General features: G+C 44.2%; 1 protein-coding gene across 2 annotated transcripts in view; it reads left to right on the top strand.

The window, feature by feature from the left end:
* The first annotated feature begins 648 nt into the window (after positions 1-648).
* LOC115394204 (cadherin-6-like) overlaps positions 649-23,062 on the top strand; it is a 71,843-nt gene continuing 49,429 nt past the window's right edge. Inside the window, exon 1 of one of the 2 annotated variants that reach the window (XM_030099420.1) lies at positions 649-935. The gene's annotated coding sequence lies outside the window, so the exon portion shown is untranslated. Of the gene's footprint in view, positions 936-18,945; positions 18,959-23,062 lie in introns of those variants that run through there. The other variant, XM_030099419.1, reaches the window with a different exon arrangement.

A 23,062-nucleotide genomic window follows, 5' to 3' on the forward strand; every position in this document is an offset into this window, starting at 1 on the left:
ATCGCAGATCAGTTCTTGTTTTTCACTCATAAGCAAATTAGACCCCATTTACACAACAATGCTTCAAGGGACAACACATAAAAGTTCCCCGTTTACAAAGCAACACTTTGAAAACGATGTGCATGTCGACTGTCGACGGAAACGGCAGAAATGATGAAAACGACATTGCTGGCGTGCCGGGTCTCCAGTTGGTGCTGCTGGTAGATTTAGGAATGAAACCAAACATGGACTGAGCATTAAAGTGAACAGTTGAAAGCATAAAACATTTTTTTCAGCACAGATTATAATTTGGTTAATTGAGTTTTTGTAGGTTTTTTTTTTTTTTTTTTTTTTTTTGTATCTGCTCAAAAATTCACACAGTGGCACAGATCTAATTCTCTAGATCCGCCCCTGCTCCAGTTTAATGAGCTATTGTTGTTTGCACCTGGTTGTAAGGAGGGGAGGCGGGGGAATAAAATGCATGGAGTGGTTGTAACTCAGTCTGCCTCCTGACTTCTTTAATCGGATTAAAGAAAAACCAACATGTAAACTTGCGCTTCGCGACGGAGGCGCAACGTGCGCGCTCCTCCTCCCGTCATCCGTCTCCTTCCTTTTGTTTTGCGTGGACGTGTGTGTGTGTCAGTGCATGTGTGTGTGTGTGTGTGTGTCCTCCCCGTTTTTTTTTTTTTTTTTTTTTCCTGCTGGGGACTTGTGAATGGCAGCCAATGGGAGGGTTGAGTCCCCCCTCAGCCTCTCTCAGCCTCCCTGACATCCACACGGAGAAGTGATGCAGCGCGACTGAGACGCGCAGTTGAGGTGGAACAACACCAAAAAAAATAATTTAAAAAAAGATAAAGAGACAGAGAGAGAGAGAAAGACAGAGAAGAAAAAAATACGGATACACGCGGCTCCGAAAAAAAGAAGAAATAACCTCGTGTTAGAATAAACTTCAGCAGGTGAGGCTTTGCTCGGAACTTGTGCATGGTGCGGGAGATCATCTCCTTTATTTGTGGCTCGTTCAGCGGGGCTGACTTACTTCTTCCTGCGGCGTTTTCAAGCAACCCGAGTCGGTTTGTTTCGTTATTATTCATATTACTGTTATTATTAGTGATCGCATTGTGGCTGTTTCTGGATAACGTGTCGCGTATTTCACGCGTTTTCCGCCTGTTTCGTTGAGGTTATTGTTAAAAAAAAAAAAAAAAAGAGGGGGCTTTCTCTACTTGGCGTGTTTTTAAAAATGGAAATGAGTTGAAACTTATTTGCATCCACAACCATTGCATGTCGGGTCAGTGCGCGGCCAGCGGGATCGTTAACTTTTCCTCTTTTTTTTTTCTTTTCCCCGTGCGTAATTCTCATTCATCGGAGCGGGGTGTGATAACGCGCCCCTCCTGGTTACAGAGGTCCCGCAGGGCGCACGGACCTTTCTATACAAGCCTTTTATTTCTTCCCTCTCCACATTTCTATCTTTCATTCTTTATTTATTTCCCGTGTGCGCCAGAGCCGTGCTTTCCAACGCGCATCCTCGCAGAACCGATGTTTCTTTCTCCGGATCCGCGGGATGCGGATCGATGCAGGCGGGACAGCGCGCTCAGATAGCGGCGGATGGCTCGTCTATCTGCGGCTCGCCTGCAGTCGCACCGCGGTGCTCTGCTGCTCCGAGATCATCAGCTCAAACGCAACCCCCCCTCTTTCTTCTTTATTTCAGCTTTTTTTTTTTCCATCTCTTCTTCTCCTTCTCCCTCCTCCCTTTTTGCGTTCTTGGAGTTGACTCAAGTTTTCTCAAACAACATGTCCTCCAGCGTTATTGACAACATGATGATATCAGTGATGTGGCTGTGAATATTTAATGCCCTCACTGAATAATGCAAGGGGTGGCTTAAAAAAAAAAAAAGAAAACAAGGAGAAGGGGTGATTGCTGTTTTGCTGAAAAGATGCAGGTGTTGACAGGACAGGAGAAGTTTCACTGTCCTCTGTGCGCATTGTTCAATGTGTGTGTGTGTGTTTATTGTTTTGTGTTTGGAATGTGTAGCCAAGAAAGTTGTTTGAAGGAGTTGTCAAACTATCTCTGGAGTTTGTTTGTTTGTGTTTCTAAAGTGTTTGTTCTGATATCAAATTGAAGCCACCGGGTTAACGTCTTGGTTTTGATATTATTTTATATGTAGAAATGTGTGTTGAGTGAGCAGCTTGTGTGGAAGTAGAAGTAGAAGGGAGAAAAAAAAAAAGAGATTGTCTGGTTTTGTGGTCCAGGTTTTTTCTCTCCACATGCTGGTTTTGAAGTTCAGAGATGAAAGGGACAGAGTTGAATCTGTGGCTGATCAAAGTCGTACAGAAAACACGGCAGGTACTGAATATTTAAAGCCTCTGCAAATAGAGTCCCCTTCCATGTGTGTGTGTGTGCGTGTGTGCGTGCGTGCGTGTGTGTTGCATGGAGGATCATGCAGCTCTCACATCGCCGTGCGTGCGTTTCTGCAGTGCCCGCTCCGGCATGAAGACGTTAAAAGTAATGCTGCAGAACTGATTTGACAGGCAGGGGAATAGACACATCACAGCCATCAGCATTAAAAAAAAAGAGGTGGGATTACAAAAGACAGCCCCCCTCGTGTTTCATCTTTTTTTTTTTCTCTACCAACTTCCCTGCATGGGTCATGTGCAACAGCAGCAGCAGCAGCAGCTTAGGGGGATGCTCCAAAAAAGCCAGACTGCGGCCCGTTCCTGTGTTGACGTCACGGGGCGGCGGGCTTACCCGCCGGCCGGCCCGCCGGCCGGCCCGCCGCCCGCCCGCCGTGGCCGCTGACCCGAGCTGATTACATTATTTGTGCTCCAGATGGGCAGCATCGTTTTGATGTGTCCCCGCTCGTAATATTGAACATTTCGAGTCCTCAGTCACCGCGGCGGCATCTGGAGATAATAAAATCACATCTCGGTGGCCTGCTGCCTGCTTTACCCCCCCCCATCCCACTCTTCCTCCTCCTCCCTTCATCTTTCCTCCTTTTTTGTGAACTTGTGGACATTTGTTGAGCCTGCATGCTCACTCGCCGCCTCGAACGTGTGTGTGTGTGTGTGTTGGTGTTTGCAGTCACCTCTGGGCATTGTAGTTGGGTTGATGCACCTTGATTGTTTGAGAGCATTAGTCACGCTCTGCAGGAAGTGATAATAAATCATGACGTTGTTTGTGTTGCCAGTGTGCTGGGATTTCTCCGAAGGTTGTTTCTCTCTCTCTCTCCCTCTCTCTCTCTCTCTCTCTCTCGCTCTCTCTCTCTCTCTCTCTCTCTCTCCCTCTCTTTCTCTCTTCACGTGCCAGAAACACACCTGGAGTTGTAACTTTCATTCTGAGCCAAGTGGGTTTTTCTTCTTAAAATGCAGTCTTGAGCAGATTGACACCCCGTTTATCATGTCTTCAAGTGAAATGTTCTGTGGCGTTCGGTTGTTTGTTCAGAGTTTCATCAACCCGTGGCCTGACATGCAAACGTGAAACTTTTCTAGAAGGAAAATGCAGAAACGATAATTTTCCCTTAAAACTTTGTCTAGATTATTGGCAGACCAGAGGAACATCAGTCCATTTTTCTCTTTTCTTTTAATCTCATGCTTACTTTTTGAGTGCAGAACAAAACAACACATTAAAATTAACGCTTAAACTCATTTGGCATCAACAGTGAACTGTTGTTCGGAACTCAAACTGCACACGTATTGAGATGTTTTGCAAGTTTTTAAGTTCTAATTTAAATTTTTGTTACATTTTGGGATCAGCTAATTGAGAAAAAAAATCATCAGTAATCACAGCAAACTGTTGTTGCAACCATACAGTTGAATCTTAAATAACACGGGATTGCTACTGAAGTCCTCAGTCATGAAAATATACATGTGTTTGCACTGTGAGACATAGTTTTGTCTTAGTTTTAGACATAGAATAGACATGGACATAGTTTTTTGACATAGAATTGTCTATTAAAACAGCAAATTGCTAGAAAATTCTTTTTATTTTCATCATACATTAATCTTTTTTTTACTGTTGTTGCTGCTTTTTGGTGTTTATTTGACTCCAGCATTATTAATTAACTGTATATTCAATGAATTATCTGCACTTTTTTAGTCTTAATTGATTTCTTTTGTCATATTTTGACATTTTCCTCTGCAAACAGTCAGTCGTTAAATAAAAAAAAAAAAGCAGATTTTTTTTAATAATGACAACAATTTTGTCTTGCAATCCTTCAGTTGCTTACTGCTTAAATTGGGTGTGTTGCAACCTTTGACTTATTCTTAATCTGATTTCTAATTCTTTTTGAACTCCAGACTTGGTTTACAGTGTTTCCCAAAACAAAACTGCACAATTTAGGATAAACTTTCCACTTTTCTTCGCACTAATTAGAATTTTTCTGCTTTTTGACATTTTTAATTCAACACAGGAAATCGTGAACAGATTGCACTGAAAGTACAACATTTGTTGGAACATCTTGAGAAAAAAGTGATGTTAAACACAGAAAATGAAAGAAAGCGATCAATAGATTAATCCATTTTGAAAAGAAGCACATCTTGTATCTTTTAAAATGACAGAGCTTCAATCTCTGATGGATTGCTGATTGTTTCAAAGAACATTTTATTATTTGTTTAAGCTTTTTTTAGTCCAGCCTTGATTTAAACTCATCAATAAACAAACAAACACAAAAACTTCAGGCTGAATTTTGCACTTTTAGAAGGACTAATTGACTTGATGCTCACTTTTGACACTCAAAACAATGATCAATAGATGCATCAATAATGAAAACCGGTATGCCTTGCAGCTCCAGATGTGCTTACATCGACTGATATGGCGCGCTTGCAACATGTTACTGATGAATCAATTAGTTGATTTACTGATAATCCATTTTTGATTGATTGCTTTTCAGGCTTGTAGACTCCCACCTTTAGTTGTGAACAATACATAACATGGTTTATGCCATATATTGACACTTCCTATACCCTGCGTAGCTGATCGGTTATTTCAGGAAATAATTGAAAGTTTCATGAGAACAATGATGTGTTGCAGCTGCAGACTCCAGAAAATAGAGATGGGCATTTTTAGCAGATTAATGGATTCATAGATCAATATGTTCAGTCGTTGTAGTTGTTATTGTAGCTGCTCTCGATTCTAAGAAAACAAAAAAAAGTAAACTGTCTTGTAGTTGATCTTTTTGATGTTCCCAAAATGTCATCTTTTTTTTCTTTTTTTTTAATGTCTTTTGGTCGATCAACAGCCTGGGGTTGATCAGATATTCAGGCCCTGTTTGCACTGCAGCGTTTCAAGTGAAAACGCATCATTTTTGCTGTTTTTTTTTTTTCATAAAAGTTTCACATTCACACAGAAATGTTCTGAAAACGATGTCTGTTTTGTTGTATACACCGAGCCTAAGTTATTTTACATTTTCAGTCCTTGTTATTAGTTTCTTCACTCAATCCGATCAGTCTCTTTTATAAGCAGCACTTGACATTATTGTGATATCCCGACTTTTTAAACTCAAACTAAATGGTCTATGAAGAAAATCATCAACAGGTTTGTAGACTTTGGTGCACCTGTGGCCCAGTCGGCAGAGCGGGTTATCTTCCAGTTGTAAAGTTTAGTGGTTTGATCCCCCATCTTGATCTGTCTGTGTAGAGTTTTGATGAAAGTGATCAGTTGTTGACTGGCTTGTTTCCCGATTGGAGCCCCTCCCCTTGACCGTCTCACATGTTGACATTTTTTTCATGACCAACAAATTTTCTGCAGGGCAACAATGGAGACTTCATAACGGCTCCTCACTAATCAGACAGATTCCCCTCAGTGGCGGCTATTTATGGAGCACTCACAACCGTAATTGCGCAGAAACGAAAATAAGGCAGGACACGTTTTTCTTTCCTCACCCACCAACACACCGCGGGGGGGGGGTCGGTTAAAAAAGAACCGTGACGTCTGTTTCCAGTTAAATTACTATCGGCACGGCCGGCCATCAGCCGTCACCTGCCCTCTGAAGGTCAACACTGAGTGTTCCTGATTTCATTTCTTTCCCAGGAGTTTAAGAAAAGACGGTTAAGCCGCGGCGAGGCTGCTTCTCGACAGGTTTCGGGCGGAGGGGATTTGAGAGCTGGACATTAGCCAGGAGAATTGAACGTCCCTGGAGAGCCTTCGAAATCCCCCCTTCCTCAAAAAAAAGAGAAAAAGTCCTATTTAGCTCTCTGTGTGCTGAGAAGATAAATACTCATGGATCAGACAATTTATACCTCACTTAACAATGGGTAATTATCTCTGCTTTGAGTAAAGGAACAGCAATTACAGTGAAATATAGTCGGAAAATCTGTTTCCTGAGTATCTGGACGGAGATGTGTTGCAGTCGTACAGTGGATAGAGTGGAACTCGGAATTGCTGATAAAAGAAGAGTCCAGCTTTACAGTATGGCACGCTAGGACGGACGCGACTACAAAATCACTTAGATTGGTGTCTTAGGGGTGGGAGACGGAGTAAATTGCTGCCAATGTTGAATAATGCAGTCTGCCAACAGCTTTTTCACCCCCTCCCTCAAACTGTGGCTCGGCTCCACGGCTTTTCTAATTATGAAGTGGCTGAGAGATAGCTTCACAACTCCCCGACGCCGTGGTGCTGGCCGGACGGCAGTCTAACCGAATTACCAACAAAGCCTCCGCAGTCTTGTGGAGTTTAGCGAACATATTTCCTCACAGCAAAAAAAAAAAAAAAAGAAAAAGAAAGAAAAGTAGCATCCTCCACCTACCTATTCAGCCACGAAATGTACACTCACAGGCAAACACACACTCGCAGATTCACACACACACACACACAGTGGCAAACAAACCCGGTACAAAGAGGGGAAGGTGTACAGTTCTCCGCACGCTTCTCAGCACAATTTAACAAGATATATTAGTCACCCAGGAGGCAGCAGAAAGCCAGGCGTCCGCGGAGCGCTGCAGACTGCAGTCTGACAGTGGGAGATAGTGATTTACAACAAAGCCCCGTAGACCATGGCACAATTTCAGAGTTGCGGAAATGACACTGGTAAAGCAGGGGCATGAAAGTCTATCCAGCAGCCACGTCTCATTTCTTACACCGTTTGCCCCGGGACGGGGGAGGCCGGGAACCGGAGGGGGCAGATGACAAATCCAGCGCCGTGGCGGTATCACACAATGCTGAGTCGAGCCTCCGGAGCCGGATTCCTCTCATTTTTTTTTTTTTTTTGGATGGGTGTCATCAAAAATAGGAGTAATAAAAATTGTGGGAGCCCACCGTCAAGGACACCCAACAGCGCCCCCCCCCCCCCCCCCCCCCCCCCCCCCCCCGCCCCTCTCGCCTGAATTTAAGGTGAAATCGATTCCTTGACCCCGCCAGTGCGCCGTTAGACTTTTGGATTAGATTTGGAATTAAATCTCTATATCCAATATGTGAGAGGGTGGAAAACAATAATCATCTAATAGTGGAAATCACAGGTTCAGATCACTATCAAAATCTAATCAGCTCGTTCCTCGGCTCCCGGCCGATCCCGCTACCAAATTTCATGGAAATTTGTACTTGGGATTTCTCAGACGCCGTGCTGACACACAGATTAACTGACAGGGGTGAAAATACAACTTTCGGCAAAAATGTGCTCACACAGTCACATTTCGATATTACGAGCCAAAGTCATTACATACTGGAGCTCAGAAAAAAAGAAATCTGAATTAGATCTTGGAAAGCTTTTGCTAATTGATTTTTTAATAGATATATAGAAAAATGACCTCTAAGCGCTCAAAAACATTTAGAGCTTATAATAAAGTCGGTCTTCAGACTTTACAGTGATAAAGTCACTTAGACTAATGGCTTCTCATCATTTCACCTTGATTATCCTGGAAAAGAAAAGAAAAGCAAATCAAAAGAAATTCCAAAAACTTTATTTATGCCTGAGGTGGAACTAACACGACTGTACAGCAGCAGCGAGAACAAGACACAATAAAGACTTAAACATTCAAAACAGTCTGTCCGAACACTGTGAAGTACTTTGCTTGCTCGACATGCACTCAGTACTGAATAATTATCCATTTCAAGTTAATTCTGAATTTATTAATCCAATTCATTGCTATGTTTGGGGTCTTTTGGAGAACTTAAATGTACATCTGCGGAGCTACATAAGGAACAAGTTGAAGAACAATAAGGTCCTTACACTCCAATTCATTTTACAAACCTCCGGGTCGAACCAGAAACACAACTCAAGGACTTTGGCCAAACGCAACAGTAAAAGAGTGCTCATGTCGTTCAAAACTTTTCTCCAAACTTCACATATTAAACTAATATAAAGTAATTAGTGTGCCTCAAAGAAAGGTTGTAAATTTGCTCTCAGATGTCTGACATGTCAAAAGTTTACTTTGAAACCAAACACAATTTAAAATTTTAAGCTCCATTAATCAAATTCTCTCCTTTGGTTATCTGATCGTTGAGTTTTGGTTAAAAAAAGAAAAGAAAAAAAAAAAGATTCTTAAACTCATGTTTCCTCATTGGACAAACTGAATTAAACATCTGCAGTAAAATGTCAGTCAGACCAGTGGTTACTGACTTGTACTTTAGTTTAGAAGTAAATATTATTATGTCCAGGGTTTGAGAAGAACCTTAAACCTCCAGTGTTCAGGTTTTCTTAAGTAGAAAAATGACACATGAGACTCGAATAAAGTCTGAAAACAGACTTAAAAAAAAGAAAGACACATCAACTCCGGTAAATACCCAAATTTCCTTCTCTAATCCTGAATGAATCTCACTTTCTTTGAGTTTAGGCGGAAGTAATATACTATTTCAATCTTTTTTTTTTTTTTTTTTATACATCTATCCAGTTTTTTCTGTCATTTGCACTGCAGTTTTGTATCATCTGTGTTATTTAGGATTCAGGGCTGCTGCGATGGTCAAAATTGCAACATCAATTTAATATATTACTACAACAGTTTTGGCTCTTTACATCTCTCTGCCTCATTTATCTTCTATATTGCAAGCCATTTATTGAACGCCCGCTGCTGAAAATGCAAATATTTTGTGGTATATTGGCAAAATGTTATTCATTCGTTGAACAATCTGCGATTGAAATGCATGAGGCTCATGAGCATGAATGACGGAATTGATTCAGATTGGCTTTGCGGTGATGTAAACGATACTTCACATATTTTCTGTCAAATAAGTGGCTGTTGCACACAGGAATACAGTAAAAAGCAGGAAAAAAAAAACTGCTGTAGGTGATGTCTTGCATGACATTGCATGTGTTGTAGGAGGCTGGAAGAGGAGGGAGCGCGTACGTGAGTGAGTGAGTGCAGCAGACAGATCATGTCCGCGGGTCCTGCCTTTCTCCCCCTCTAGTTGGATTCCTGTCTGTGCAAAGCCCAGAGGCTTAACTCGGGCTGCAGTAAGTGGACTGAGGAACGCTAAACACTGTCTGGGGGAAGGCTGCTGAACATGACAGCCAGTTAATAAGTGTATGGAAGACGAGCAAGAAAGTGCACGGAGGGGGCGGACGGCGGGGGAAGAGGATGAAGGAGGGGTGGGGGCAACGCTGTCTATCTGACTTTTGAGACTTTGGCGAAGGCAAAAGAGTGGGGGGGTGGAAGAAGGGGGTGGGAAATATTGACTCCGGGATGACGAGAGGGTAATGGGAGATCAGAGAGTCCAGCCACAGGACAAGGAGCATTAGCGCCTGACTGGTGTACAATGAAGACAGAGGAGGCAGTGAAGGGAAAGGGTCGAGTGGCGGATGAAAGAGGGGGGGGGGGGGGGGGGGGGGGGGGGGGGGGGTCGGGTGGGGGGAGACTCTGAGCGAGAGAGAAGTACAGGGAGGTATGGCGAGAGGAGGCGATAATGATGCTTACTTTACTCCAGCAAGGCAGCCGCAGTACAAGCTGTCAGCTTCAGGCAACAGCGGTGGAACCATGTTGGGATGGTGTGGTATGTCAGTGCGCCCCCACCCCCCAACACACACACACACACCATCCTAACCCGAGACAGCAGCGACAGTGTAGTGATAGATGGCGGGTGTGTGATAACGCTCGTGTTTGGTTGCGGAGGCCTTTTGTGCGTGCGAGCGCATGCAGAGGTGCGTCTTTGTGTGTGACTTTTAGCGTGTCAATTTTTCTTGGCAGCGGTGAAAGCGGAGTGATGTGATTTTCCCCTCTAACAGCCTCCAGGAGTAATGATCCAGGTTATTGCAGACGACGTGCAACACCTCAACCCAGCGGCCACTGGCTCTGCAAAAAAAAAAAAAAAAAAAAAAAACCCCTGTCCTCGTGGGCTCGGCTTGAGGGAGGCCGTTGTCTTGGTGGCACAATTCCTCCGTCTCCCAAACCTGTCGCCTTCAGACGGGGGGGCCCCTCCTTCTGTGGATAATGGTCTCCTGTCTATGTTGTGAATGATATCTGGACTCTTTTGTGCGCCTGTTTCCTCCACTGTGCTATTGTCCTGCAGGATGCCTTTGTGAGTTGTCTTTCCCTTTCTCTTTCCCAGATGAGCTGTATTCCAAGGTGCTGCAAATGAACAGGCAAACACATCCGCAAAGGTCCCCTATTTGCTTTCAATCCCCGGAGTGAAAAAGAGAGGTTTCTGCCATTGTTCTGCTACCTCTCAAAACATTAGGATGCTTCATTGTGAACGAGAGAAATAGAAAGACCTCTACCAAAGCTACCTGTCGAATCAAAGCTTGTGTACTGCTCCGGGACACTATATATTCCTTGGGGAAGGACATAATACAAGCTTTCTGCAGCAGCATGGGACACGCAGTAATAACGCCGCGCTACTGTTTCGGGCTGGATAATACTCGGGGCGTCTCTCAGACAGTGTGGTTGTGTGTGTGTTCGTAAAAGGCGGGGGGGGGGGGGGGACTGAACCTGTCCTACTTTGAGAAAAGGTCACTCTTCAAGACCCGCAGCAGCTGAAACACTGCGTTTGTGACATGACTAACTGACAAACAGATGTGTACAGGTCTCCCAGGCCTCCGATTATGCTTTGGTGCTGCTGTCCGTCAAAGACAAATGGGGCAGGACCCGCCAGAGGACCTTGAAGTTGCTGCTGGAGTCTGGCAGCCTCCGAGTCCACCCTGTGCACAAAGAGCTCCGAGCCCCTGCACAGTAATTGAGTTTGATCTAATGAAGGCGATGCCAAACTTGGGTTATTATTTGCCCGAGGACAATGCAAGAGAGTTGAATTCGTTGTTTGGGAAGGGTGCCGGGGGAATTTCTTTGAAATGGAAAAATTGCATTAAACATTCCATTTGTATTAATTATATGGTGCCTCTCATTAACACGGACGCTCTCAGGAGCGGCGGCAGAACCGCTGCCGGTGGTATCGGGCTTAAAGCGGCACTCCAAGCAGTGATATCAGAGGCAACCATCCACGCCCGAGGCGCTCTGCCTGTGATGTCACTGAAAATGAATGAATATAGCTTTATTCCAAAGCATTGTGTCTAGACCTTTGGTCCTACGAGACATCAGTCACTCAAGTTACTCACCACCAGATTCAATTAATCAAAGCCTTAATTCAATCTGGTGGTCGGGCCTCCCAGCTGTAAGCCTCTAAGTGGGTTTTAAGAGTGTGCTGGTGAGTGCTCGTCCACGCCGGAGCCTGCGGGGCCCCGGCATCTACGAGGGATTTAGTGACACTCCAGAGGTCAAGGGTTAGACTCACAGAGGCAGGTGGAGTGGTGACTCGGACCCGGCGTAGTTAATTGGCAAACATGAGCGGCGGACGTGCGCATGCAGCGACAGCCTCCCCTCCCCTCCCCTCCCCTCGCCGCCCTTCCCCCGCCGTCCTCCAGGCGGTGAGTGTGCACGCATGGACACGGCAGACACACAGAACACAATGTCAGACGTCGACCTACAGTAGCAGAGGCAGACACTTGTGAAATGCAGTGTGGATCTCCTCAGTCTCATAAATAATGGACGTCGGTGAAGCATCTGTCAACTTTTCTGTCAACCCAGTTCCAGATGGGAGTCAGACAGGCCAGGCCGGAGCAGCGTGTTACATACACATAACAAACCCTCCATCCAGTGTGTCTCATGCACCCTCGCCCTGTTTACATCGGTACACTGACACCTGTGTTCACCTGCACGCCTCAGCCTATCTCCTGATTTATTAGGTCCTGCACTCGGCTTATTCCAGCGTTTCTTCCCGGATGTGCCTGCCACACACAAGAATTCAATCACTGGAAGAAAAAGAGCAAACGTGCTCTGAAGACCTCCCCTTGGTTCAATAAATAAAAGTTGGGTTTCCTATCTAAATACACACATATTTCCCGAAACGGCTCCGTGCATCGGTAGCACCTCCTCTCGCGGTGTCGGTGAGGCAGTAAACACCCTCCTCCGGCTCACCGCGTGTTTGTTGACTTAAATACGGCAGCGTTCGCTTTACATTGAACGCTCGCCACGAGTTCCTTCCAAAACTGAGCTGCGGAGCTGTCGCACTCACTAAGTCGAACTGCCTTTGGCGCCCGATCCTGATGCCAGAGGAAAGTCGGGGAGTGTTGTCCACGGGCAGCGGGCCAGGGAACGGGTGAGGGGGGGAGGGCAGCAAGCGAGCAAAAGAGGCGCAGGGGGCTCGTGCACCGGAACGAGCTTCGGCGGTGACTCTGGGGCTCCTCGTCTCGCTTCCCTTGCCGCGGTGGCAGCCCGGACAGCGGCGGGATGAGTGTGCCGGGCGCTGCCGGGTGGCGGTTACTGTACGGTTGCTTTATGGACTAAAGCGCCGTCTTCCCGGCCTTGTCGTAATAGAGGATTCAGCTCATAAAGCAGCATCATGATTTGCAATAAGCAGAGTTAGGGGAGAGTAATGAAGGTGTAAATCAACCGAGCCATTCTTCCTTTTTATTTTTTCTCTTCTTCTTTTAATCTGACGTTGGCAGTCTCCCTCTCTCTCTCTCTTTCTCCCTTCTGTTCGGTCCACTCCCTCCTCTCTCTCTCTCTCTCTCTCTCTCTCTCTCTCTCTCTCTCTCCCTCTCTCTTTGCAGTAATGGAAAGCTTGGCACTCTGTAATAAAGCAGAGTGAGCAGCAGTATCAGTAAACAGTCTCGGCAATCATTCAGCCAAGTCCAACTCCTTTATTTTGTGTGTGCGCGAAGTATTTCATCGCCCCGTATGGTGTTAAGGTTGTGGGCGTGGGGGGCTAATGAATGAGGGTGGAATGAAGAGTATTTAATTCCAGTCTGGGAGAGAGGGAGCGGCAGAGACTATTTGTTGGGCCTCCTCATAAGAACGCCTTTGTTTTCATTTTTTCACAGAGCTTCTGGACAAAAAAGCCTCTTTCTTTCTTTTTTTTTTTTTTTTTCTCAATGGCAGCTCTGGGAATGTAGATGCAAATTCGCTGCATACAAGCTAACCAAAGACGAAAAGGACCACACAGCAATGGGTGGGGGGGGGGGGGGGGGGGTCTCGCCTTGCTCGGCCTGGCTTGGCCTGGCCTTGCTTTGCCTGACTCGCTGCCCTTTCCCTTAAATAAAGACGTCATCAGCCTTTTGAAATGGAGCAGTCCGTTGGATTGGAAGCAATCATCAAAAAAAAGAGAGCCTCCAATACTCCTGAGTTAAAATGCCTGGCTGGGAATCATGTTAAAATTTCCATTCCTCGCTCCAAATCGATCGTATGGGTCCCTGCTCTCCAATATCCATGGTCACCTTTGCTATAAAGTAGGGTATTACTTCTTTAATGCAGTGGAGTTTCATTCTGTGACCACTGAGGAGAGGAAGGAAAAGAAACGTATCTGGCGACCTCAAACACAAAAAAAAAAAAAAAAAATGATGGCCGGGCCTCGCCAAAGAAAGTCACCTGAATTTTTAGATGCATGTTTCAGATATACACGTGCATGAGGAAGATCTGAAGTCCACCCGTGACATTGGGTTGAATTATTTGTCCCCCGTCTGCCTGTTTAACGCCAGCTAGCCTCCACGGACACGTTAATGCAGTATTGATTGTTTATCTGTAATAACACCATGCTGTTGCTGCTCGGGTGACAACAGCTAAAGGAGGGGAGGAGAGAGGAAGGAGGAGGAGGAGGAGGAGAGGGTTTAGGGGCCGACGGAGGGGGAGGGTGCCGCGGGTGGTAAGGTGGTGATAGATAACGCCGTATACCCTCTTTTGACTGGTGAATCTGGGGTAAAACGAGGTGGCTGAACATATCCTATCTGGCAATAGTCGAGGTGTGAAATGGGAAATAGAAACTGGGGTGAAAACGTCAGTGCAATGTGGCCATGGCTCGATAAGACCGTCTACAAAATAATTCAATCTGCCCATACGGCCATTCTGGTAGTTTCCAGTGATGCCGTCCACCCACCGCCTGCACCCGGAGCCCATATGGCCGGCTACAGTGTCGCTCTGTGACCTATGGCCGCGGCCTGTTGTCGCGCGGACCCAGCCCTCCCCCCGAGGAGCTCGGTAATTACAAAATAAGCTGGAAGCCACGGCGACCATGAGGAAAAAGGTGAGCGTGATTAAAGATGTGTAGAGTTCAAGGGGGTACCGAGTCGTGTGTCTCGGCAGTGCTCGGGAATCAAACGCTAACTCGGATCAATCAGGCTTCTTTGTTCATTAGAGTCCTTCGTTCCCGGGAGTGGCAATAAAAAAAACCCCAAGCCATCAGCGGCGCTCATTTCAGTGATGAGCCAGCCGTCCCTCAGGGGTAACTAGCCGAGGTAAATAAACATGAGTCACAGTTAAGGTCAGAGGAGATCAGGGCCGTATGTTGTTCATCTCGGAGGATGCCCGAATCCTTTTGATTGGACTGAAAGACCCTCGTTTACAGGCAACTGTGCACGATCCCTTCAAATCTCCTTCCAAACAAACACGGATTTATATGCGTCATTTGAATCCCGATGCCATCACAAATGCAGGGGCTTATTCTTGAAAGGGATTCACACAATTTGTGCTGTTTTCATTTGTTTAGTTTTTTTTTTTTTTTTTTCTTTGTGTCCCAAGGCTGAGCTGATACCCTGCTAGAAGTCCTGCCCATGACAAATGGCTTTCTTAACACTCGAATGCCTCGCTGGTTTTAGTTGGATGCAGTTTGAGAGAAATTTCGTCCAATTTAGGAAGAGTCAAAAGCTGGAGTATCACTGCACGTCGGCAGCTTTTTGAGCCCGTGCGAAGCTTCCTCTGTTAATATTGTAAAAACCGCTTTCCCCTATCTGCCGCCACGCTATTTTATGGTGAGCTTCCAGGAAAGGTCATTACTCTTAGTCGAGGGGAAAACAGCTTTTTATTAAGGCCATATTTTAGATGTGTGCGTGATGTCTTTGTTTTACCTCTATGTATTATTTAGTGTTGTGTGACAGTTGTGTTTGTAGCTGTCTCACCGCTGACCCGCTGTTACAGTCAATATACGCCTGAATGGAAATGTGCTTCCACCCCGTTCCCTCTCATGTAATTGTCGCGGCGGGGGATGCCGAGAGGAACGTGGGAACACAACTCCTCCGCTGATTTTCAATTCACTGCACCGAGTTTGACCTTTGCGTGTCGTCCAATCAATGCATCTGCTTTTGGAGGCGCATCATTCATTTGAAAGCGACAGCGTGGTGTCATAAGACACCGTAACGATCAAACTGGAATTTAAAGGGTTGACTTCCTGATAACGACTTTGCGCAGTACTAAACTTATTTGATCAATTCTATTTGAATTTTAACTTCAACTCAACTTTTTTTGACCTCACTGGTTTAAGAATGTGGCATTATGTACCTGTAATAACAGCAGCCCACCACTAGTCAGAGCTACAGAGCCTTCGGACAGCGATCCACCCCCTTTACTTGAGTAAAGGGCAGTTTTAACGTGATGCTGTGGGGGAATGAAGAGATATCGTATCACTAATCCAGCGCACTTTATCAGCATGTTCATCTAGAAAATGAAAAATGAACACAAGGTAACATGTAGGCTGTGTCATGAAATGATAAACTAGCTCATAATCACTCTGCTGGATCAGTGGACAATCACAGCAGCCCATGCAGTCCGCAAGTTGCAATCCTTCTGTCTTGTGCAAAAGACTGTATGCGTATTCTCAAATAACTCAATAACTCCCAGTGCTTTGGGTAAGTCAAATTGAGCTTTTTTTGCTGCCAATTACACATTAAATCATAGGATATTAGGACTGATTAGCATCCCATTTTAGAAACTGTTCTTGGCTGGAGTGTGTCTCGCTTACACACACAACCACGGAAACACACTCGTGGTTCATACGCGTCTCAAAGTCCTAACACGTGCTTGAAACACATTCCTTTTGTCAAGTAAACTTTTTCAACGAGTGCCCTCTAAAGTGATAATCGGTACAAAACCATGGCCACTGTTGCTAAGCATTGCTATTTTAACACATCCAGCCTCTTTCAAACTTTTATGCCACACAATTCTGAGATAGACCTCCTATTATGATCTACTTTGGGAGCCGTGTTTAGTCCTCTTGCATCACAGCGAGATTGTCGCGGGTTTGAATCCGGGCGCTTGCTGTGGGTTTCTTGTTTCTCGTAGTCTTAAGAACAGTCATGTGGCGTTGAATGGTGAGCCCAAACTGAGAGTGTGTGGTTGTTACTTTCTCTACACTGTGCTTCAGATAGATTTAACCATATATTTTGGTGATGATGTGCTAAATAGTTGTGCTCAGTTTTGATCTTTATGAACTTTTTCTTCTTGTTTTTTATGCTTTAAGAGAAACTTGAACTTCCCTGATATTGATGGATGACTTGGAGGTTTTAATTATGGGTATATTGAGATTATTGTTCCTTTTTTGGCCTTTTATTTCAGACTAAATGGGGCTAAACGTACAGAGCAACAACACACACACACAGAAACACACGCTTGTGCTTGACTGCACACGAGACATGCAAACACTTGGGAAGCAAACACTCATTTGCATAGAGACGGTGGAGGCTCCCATAACCACCAGCGTATCACCACAAAGGCCATGGCGGGGAAAGCAGGAAGCCGGCAGCCCCTCCATTCAGCCTCCCCTTCCTCCCCCCCGCCCCGCCCTCCCCCTTCCCCTCCCGTGCCATTGTCAGCCCTTCTGAGGAGAGCTGTGTCAGACCACACGGCCGCCGGTGACAAAACATGTGCCCTGGTGAACACACAGGAAAGCAAACAACCGAGGATGTCTCATCTGCGAGCGCGTCGCCGGATGAATGCCATTAAGCCATTATGTCTTTGCTCTTTGTGCGAGCGAGGACGTCTCGTGCCTATTTGTTCTCCCGGCCGAGCCAGGATGACCACATCTGTTTGCCACCGGGGTAGCGGGCGTTATTAATCTTCTCGGGAGGACATTTAGCGAAATCAAACCTCCATTTATTAGCCCCCAGCACAGGATTGAAGAACTGGCGAGCGGAGATAATGACTTTAAGCTCCCATTTAGTCAATTAATTCTCCGGAGTGGAATCAGAAAACGCTTGCTAAAAAGTGAGAGTCTCTGTTGTTTATGATATAGTTCAAAACCATATTCCACAGCTGAAAATCATTATTTGGCAGCGGAGCTGGGATAAAAAGAAAAAAAGAATTTATGCCACCATCGTGCATTTAGGCGAATTTTGAGAGACCCTTTAGAATAATGTGATGAGAGTGTCCTCTTCAGCTGCTCTGTCACTCCATGGTAAACACAGCTATGAACACTGTTACAAGTTCATGGAAGCCCATCTTTGTTTTTGTCAAAGTGACAAGAGAGCGGGGAAGGGGGGGTAAAAAAGGCAGTGAGCTGAAAGACTGAGCAGTTTGTGCGTGGAGAGCTGGCAACCCGCAATTTAGTCCAGACTGTGGAGACAGAAAATCAAGTGTGGGAGTGGAATGGTTACTTCAGGAGCCCTCTGCGGGATCTAAACTGGGCCACTCCGGCGATGGCCTCGGACTGAGTGATGTGGGCTCTGCTGAATGATGGCACAGTGGAAATAAGTAGAAAACAGGCAAAATAGCTTCTCATTGACTTGGCCCAGATTGTATGATTTATATGGGTTATTTGGTATGCATTTGGGCAGCCAGGCAAGGTAATGTGTTTGCAGAGAGCTGTGGAGCGGTACGCCGGGGATGAAGGCTGAGGGCTAACCCCGCGCCTGACAGCGATAGTACCAGCTAATTTGTTTGGATCACTGTCGTCTGTTCTGAGGCAGCCCCACATCCCAGTCATGTCCCATCAGGGATTTCCTAAACCACATGATCTACATTGTACCTTGTTAATCTTTTCTTTTCTTTTTTTCTTGATTAAAATGAAAACATACTCTAGTTGTTTCCTTGCATTCAAACGTCAAATCACTCGACCAACTGTAAAGTTCTTGCACACAGAAGCAAACACGTCAACAGTGGTGCAAATGTACAGTCTATCAGTTATTAATTAGCATTTACCTTGTGATGACTTGTCCACTTCTCCTGACGTTGATTTACAATGATTTGATTTGGCCAGCAAACAGTTTGTTTCAGATAAAAAACGAGTGGTTTATTTACGCTCTTTGATGTACAGACACCACATTGAGAAAACAGGATGATCAAAATTAATGTGGATTAAGTTAACATTTTTATCTGTTTTTCGAAAGTTAGTATAGATAGTAGCATTAGCTAATGCAACTTATAACTTTATTGCAAGAGACATTTAACCAACTTCAGTGGTTTTGTAATGTAAAACTGTCGCTGTGCTTTGGGTGTCCATTTACAGGGCAGCAGAGCTTGGAACAACCGAAAATGCAACTTTCAGCTCTCAAAGTGAAGCTTTTTAGTGGTGCTTTTATTGTTGAGTCATCCGTAATAGCTAAACAACTTTGTCTGAGTCCATGTGAATGTCTGTCTGTTTGCTAATGTTTATTTCATTAATAAAACAAACAGCTAGTGGTACGCCATGATTTCAGTAATTCATGAATTTCTGTGTAAACGGAGAACATTTTGAAAACAATTTCTAAATGCAGAACATTTCGAAACAAAAAAAACAAAAAAACGCAAACATGATGCATTTTAACTTTTTCATGTAAAACAGGCCTGAAACAGTGCATGCCACTAGTTAATCACACTTCATCTGCTGGTGGATGTTAACACAGTTATTAATACAAGCTGATCTGTGTAATACTTCAGTAACAGTTCCTGGAAACTATAGCTTTGGAAAGTGAATCATCTTTTTATATTAGCACAGGTAATTGTTCAAACTATATAGTGATAGAATTAGACTGAAACCAATGTTTCTATATCAACTCCAGAGATCGAGAGATTTACTCCTATTTGCAATATAAATCATGATTGCCAGTTACTTGCTAATTTAACATGTTAATTCTAGTGTAACTTTATGTGATTTAGCCCATGGCTCACACAGAGTGACATTATGCCAGTAGTGATTAATAAGCCCTCAGTCAGTATAGACTTGCATAAATTAAAAACATCTCAATATGCAAAGAAAAGTATTTTAATGTGTGAAGGTAATCTTCAGTTTCATAATTAATCATTTCTCCAATTAAAATTGTATCTTTGAACATGTCAAATGTCTAAGTAAGCTAATCAAATACGATCAAGTTTTACTTTTTTTTAACTGATCATGTCTCAAACTTCTGAAACAAAAGGTTTCACAGAATCATCTTCCTGATTTCATTCAAGTATGCTATGTTTTCACTGTATGTTTCATATACCGTGCAATCATAACATATTTACCTTTTTTTTTTTATTGTAATAAAAGTTTGAAAGTAAGCTTCCCATCATGTCCTTTCACTGTTTCAAACTAAAGCCTCATAATTGGTTCATCAGATTGAAAGGACTGCCACAAACAACACAGCCAGTGCATTAATATTTCTACAAGAGAAAGCTTTACACGCTTTAAACCAAGAGTATCAAACATAAGGCCTGTGGGCCGGAATTGGCTCACAATTTCACTATATTTTACTCCAAAATTTTGATCAAAATCCGCTGTGTGTTGAAATAGTTGTCATGTTATGCTTGTAATATAGATATTTTTGACAATTGTACTTTCACCATAACAAAGTAAAACTATTATTTGTAAATTTTTAGGTTATTATGACACTGGTTTATATCATTCTGGCCCACGAGAGGTGAAATTGGGCTTTATGTGGACCCTGAACTAAAATGTGTTTGACACCCCTGCTTGAAACACAACTCCGACACCAGCCAAATAAACTGCCAGAGACTGAAAATCCATGTACCAGCAGCATCCTTTCCTGATTTTGGCAGGACTCTGACACTTTATGTCACACACACACACACACACATTGGACTATACAACAGATAAGCACAGATTTCACACAGAATCTCAAGCCCAAGCCTAAAAAAAAAGAAGAAAATAGGCTTGGTTTGGAAGGGTTAACTCCAATGATATCGGTCAGGGTAAGTCTCCAACATGTCTTTGAGGGAAGCTAATATGCTATTTGGAAGCAGAAAGGGTGCTCACAGAGGCGTGAACCAAATCTCAGTGTTATTCCAGTGCTGTAGGTTGAATCCTAATTTTGACTCGAGCCCTGAGTCAGGAATTTAGCCTCAGCTTTGCATCCCAATTGGACCGTGGACTTTGAGCTATTTATTCACCAGCGTTTTTTTGTTTTTTTTTTCCCCCCTTTATTAATGATTTCTCCCCTCCTCTATCTGTGCACTTTGTGTTATTGTTATTGCTTTTCTCGGTGGTAATATACCCCCATCTGTCTGAAATCTCTTTTTAGTGATCAATTTCCTCGCCTTAATCTGTGACACATGAGCGTCTGTGCCTCAGATTGGAAGGAAGTTAGTTTTCAAGACAATGCGACACTGTGTCTAGACAGTGTTTCTCAGTTAAACAAAAGATCAATATGTATTGACAAGGATCTGGGTAATTTTTTTTTCTTTTTTTTTTTTTTTTTCTCCCTGTTTGGTCATTTTTGTATCTGCTGTCTTTTGCAAGGGCGAGACACATTGGAGTCCATTTTTGGATCATTTGTGAAAAAAAAAAAAAAAAAAAAAAAGGTAAATAAATTGGTGAACCACTAACCCACATGGGCAATAAGACAAATGGGGGGTTCCAGATTTGGGTCGAGTGCGCCGGTGCAAGGATTCGGTTGTGAATTTCTCCAAGCGCGAGGTGTAACATAGTGGGTGACTGACACCTATCTGGAATCGGCTTCCTCCTAACAAAGTGAGTCTGAGGAGGAGGAGGAGGAGGAAGCATGGAGGCCACGGAGAAGAAACCGTCTGCTGACACCTCCGCACATTAGCAACCTTTAAGGGCCTCCTCTGTGGGTTGTAGCGTGACCACGTTACCTGTGGCACCAGTGCCCAACCGTTCCTCCCCCTGAATCCCCCCCTCTCCTCTCCTCCGCTCGCCCCTCTCCCTAGCTGACATTCTCCTCTCTCACTTTTAATTGCACCCCGGGGGGTTTTCTGGGTTGCAGTGGAAGTCTTCGGCTCAACAGGCGCGATAGGGTGCTTTGCCGTGTCGCTCATATCCCTCGTTAGGGAGGGTGGAAGAAAAAAAAAAAAAAAAAAAAACAAGACTAGGAAGTGGAAGAGGTAGAAAAAAAAAGAGAGACCTAATCTAGATTAGCCCCAAATGCCACCCAGGCCCATTGTGCGCCGCAGCACACGTGCGCGGGAAAGGCCATTAGCCATCCAGATCCGATACGTATTGATGAATGCATTTGTGCGACTCACGTTGTCCCCGTCTCTATCCGCACGGTGGTACGTTCGATAAAGCCAATAGATACATTTAATAACTAATTGTTCTGATTCAAAATGTTATCCCGGGCAATTCTTTGAGCGTGGAATCGTGGGTGCATTCAGAAATTGGCAGCAGACACATTAATCATGCTTACCCAGCGCCCACCACAATGCATCGGTCTTATTGCTCCACAGCGACTCCACACAATCTGTGACAGGCAATTTAAAGCAATTTACTTTTTTCATTTTTTCATCAAGCGTCTTTCTTTTTTTCTTTTTTCTTTTTTTTTTTAATGCAATTAAATGGCACATGATATGAAGTGAGGACGGGGCAAGCGAGAGAGCGAGACAAAAGAGAGAGAGAGAGAGAGAGAGCAAGGAGGGAGGAAATAAAGGCAGGCAGCCTTGTGCTGGTTGTAAACACTGCCTCTTAACTGGGAGAATATAATTATGGTGTCATGTTCTATTACACACCTTCATTATGACGATGGCGCTCCTGGAGAAAGCGAACACGGGAAGACGAGACCTGTGGCTCTTTTTAAAAAAAAAAAAAAACAAAACACAAAAAAACACAACAAAATCAGCCACAACAATGTGTACCTCCTGAAAAGATGGCTGCCAGCTGCAGCTGTTTCCATGACACTTTCTTTGACGCAGTTGTGCACTTCTGTTCCACTCCGCCTGTCTGCAAAGGGAAATTATAGATTATTACAAGCCGTGTTTACAGTTTTTGTTTTAAAGTGCCAGCAGTTTTAACAACACTGCACTCACAGAGTGACTCGGGGAACAGTTTGATTGCGTGGTGTCGATCACGTAAATCGGATTCCATGTAACCCAACAAATGGAGAGAAAATGCGGACAAGTCACCTCTTTTTGACATTATTCATACTGGTTGCAAGGTGAATATGTCAGTTTGGATCAGTTTGTTGAAAAGGTTGTCAGTTTGATTCCCCATTACGTCCTGTCTATAGTTCAGAATGTCCTTGGGCGAGACGCTGAATGCCCGGATGTTTCCAGTGGAGGTCAAGCACCTTGCAGTGTGAGTATCTGCTGAAGGAATGAATGCGACTCTTGATGGAAAGTCCGTTTATCATTTGGTTGAATAAAGAGTCCAATTACATTTTTGCTTTGGAATAAGACAAATGATGTCGACCTTCATCATCACTGCTAAACAAGAAGAAGACAGTTTTTTTAGTAAGTCGGTGGGACTTTTTGAGGTCCTTTTTTGGGGTTGTGTTTTGGCATAGCAATACAGTTATTAATGCAGACGGCATTTGCACAAAGCCTTCATGGCTGCATCAAATCCATCCATTTCAGTGCAGTTGCTGAGAATGTCATTAAAATATGGAATGCACCTCGTGAGATTTAAAGTGGCTCTGACAACTGTTGATATTTCACAATTAGGTGGAATTGGTCTTAATTCAGATGATATACAAGCTGATAAATGCATAAAACATTTTTCCTGTAAAGCTTCCTTATATCCAGCTATCTGACTAATGCA

Source organism: Salarias fasciatus, chromosome 9 (genome assembly GCF_902148845.1).
Source record: "Salarias fasciatus chromosome 9, fSalaFa1.1, whole genome shotgun sequence".
Classification (NCBI taxonomy): Eukaryota; Metazoa; Chordata; class Actinopteri; order Blenniiformes; family Blenniidae; genus Salarias; species Salarias fasciatus.